Here is a 2,735-nt window from a genome sequence, read left to right as displayed (position 1 = left end):
GAGAGAGAGAGAGAGCTACTTCCAAAGCATGGATAAAGATAATATTAGTTTAAGGAGTCACCTGGGGAAGAAGGCTATGAGTTTGTTCGGTTTGTTTGTGGTCGTTGGGTTTCTACCAGCGTCAATAAACCTATTCTAGTAAATTAGTTTTCTCTCATTTTCAGTTTGGTTAAACTACATGTATTCATTTTTAAAGCAAAAGTGATTCATCATGGTTTTGGTTGAAAGAAGAACATCGGAGAGTGGTTAATTAACAGGGTTTGGAGCACCATGTTCTGCTAATGAGGATGATTTAGTTCAAGGGAAAAAAAATTCACCATTAAAAGGTAATAACAGCTGTACCACTGGTCTAATTTTGATAGAAAAACGTTGATTGCATCTTGTTGCTGAATGATCGTGGTGCGGCTGCGTCATCCGTGGAAGGTGTCACGCAGCCGTGAACAGATGTGTTTGATCAGTTCAGACAGAGGAACATCAGGGGCCATTAGATCAGGGGACAGCTCAGTCTCCCTCAGGCTGTGATGGTGGGTGCGGTGCAGGTCCGCCGCTCTGGGAGAGCAGAGGAAGCCAGGTGCGTGTAGGACAGAGCCGCCCGGGGCCGTCCCTGGGCGCCGGCCCCCACTTTGCCCAGCACCGATGCTTCCTGACAGGGACACTGGAACCACTGCCGGACTGAGACGGCCCCCCCGACCTCCTCTCTATGCGGACCACAGCGCTCTTATACAGCGGCAGTCAATGTGGAGAATACCACAATAAATGAGTTGAATACATATGAATAAAATTGCTTTACTTTTCATAGGCTACATTTAAGAATGGTTCATGAGGGCATTTGTCGTGAATAAGACTTATATAAATATGTATATGTATACAGATGGATGTATGTGTAAATTGTACATAGACTTTGTAGATACATAAATGAAAGAAAACTGAGAACCATAAAAGGAATGAGGGTGGGATGGGAAAGGTTTGTGTAATATTTGTGTTTTTGTTTAGTATTGATTTTACTTTTATTTTATTTTCTCTTTTGATGATCAAAAATCATCACCCTGGTATGGTGTGCCTGTAAGGTTATACATTTGTGTATGTTACTTTTGTAAAATACAACTATCACTGTATCAAACTGTAGATCCTTGCTACACACCATGAGCTTCTGTTAATAAAAACAAATCTTATATATAGAATGGTTCATGAGAGCAGACTGGCTTTTTCCTACGGTGACATGTCCGAATGTCTTCAAATAAGTTGTACTAGCAGCTGAAATTAATAGTTTTGCAAAAGTAAACTTTGCACATTTTAAGGATCCTGTGAAGCTCCTGAGTCATCCTCACATCTCAAACCTGTATATAATTTCACGTCTTTACATTAAGTGGCCAAAACCTGCCGGGCTGCAGCGTGCGGTCAGTCAGTAACTTCTCCTTTCAGCATTTGCGATCGTCGGTGTTGAATTCTCAATTAGGCATTAACTGCATCAGTAGCCTATTGAGCAGCATGTCCTGGTTGAACGGACATCTGTCACTTATTCTCTCGGTCTGTTTATCTTAATATTCCCAAACAATCATTCTGTAAAATTGGCAGAACGTCAGTGTCCTTCCACCTCTGGTTTTGTGCTATTCATTCAGAACAAAGATAAACAAGAATCATTCAAATATTTACCACTGTGAAAATAAGTAATGAGCACAGTGTGTGAACTAATGCGTCTGTGTGTGTGTGTGTGTGTGTGTGTGTGTGTGTGTGTGTGTGTGTGTGTGTGTGTGTGTGTGTGTGTGTGTGTGTAAACCAAAAATCAAGATGAGTATGCAGCTTCTACAGTGCATTGCACACATTTTCCTCCCCAAGAAATCATTCAGATCTAATCACATACTTCATAGAAGCAACACACGCAGAAATTAACATGGGCACACAGTGTATTCAATATTCATCACCACAAGCTGTCACATAATGGGCTGCTTCCGTTGAAATAGCTGAACAGCTGACAGAGCAACACACCAACATCCACACACACACACACACACACACACACACACACAAGAACGAACACACACTGATGAGTTGAAAGAGAAAAGAAAGAGAAAATCAAAGTGGATAGAAGTGTGCCCGGATCAAAGACTAATTATAGTCCTCTCTTTAAATGAACTAAACTCAGTCCTCTGTAAGTGGACCATAAAGTGGACCGACAGAAAAGGGACTCAGTTATTTTTGCCTTTACGTTGTCAGTTTACTGAAAAGAGGACGCCGATGTGTTTCCGGTGCACCTGAGCTCTGATGAGGCCTCAGGGCTCAAATACTGATATTGACAAAAGACAAATATATCCTGAAAGGAGTTGGGTTCACAACACACAGGTAAAAGAACCGCAACGCAGTGTGTTTACATAAGTGCAAAAATGCCAAGTAATTGGTATATTTTAGCCCTCCAAAAGAATTCAGACCTAAGTATTGTACAAACTACAACATTTTGATTTGATGATATCGCTAGATGAAAAGTTCACCAAACTAATCACAATTAATCCAGAGGGGGACATGAATGTCTGGGATCCATATTGTGGTAATTCACCCAATAGTTTCAATACATATTTCAATGAATGCCAAAAAAAAAGGAAAACTCAGGGCATCACAAGTTTTTCGGAAACATTATCTGGGAAGTGTTGGTAACATTTTAATCTAATCTTTTGAGCAGATGAGATATTTCACTGAATAAGTGAAGACTTTGACCTGCTGGTGGGGCTAGATGAAATGTC

This window comes from Etheostoma spectabile, chromosome 5 (genome assembly GCF_008692095.1).
Source record: "Etheostoma spectabile isolate EspeVRDwgs_2016 chromosome 5, UIUC_Espe_1.0, whole genome shotgun sequence".
Classification (NCBI taxonomy): domain Eukaryota; kingdom Metazoa; phylum Chordata; class Actinopteri; order Perciformes; family Percidae; genus Etheostoma; species Etheostoma spectabile.
This window is presented reverse-complemented; position numbering follows the sequence as displayed.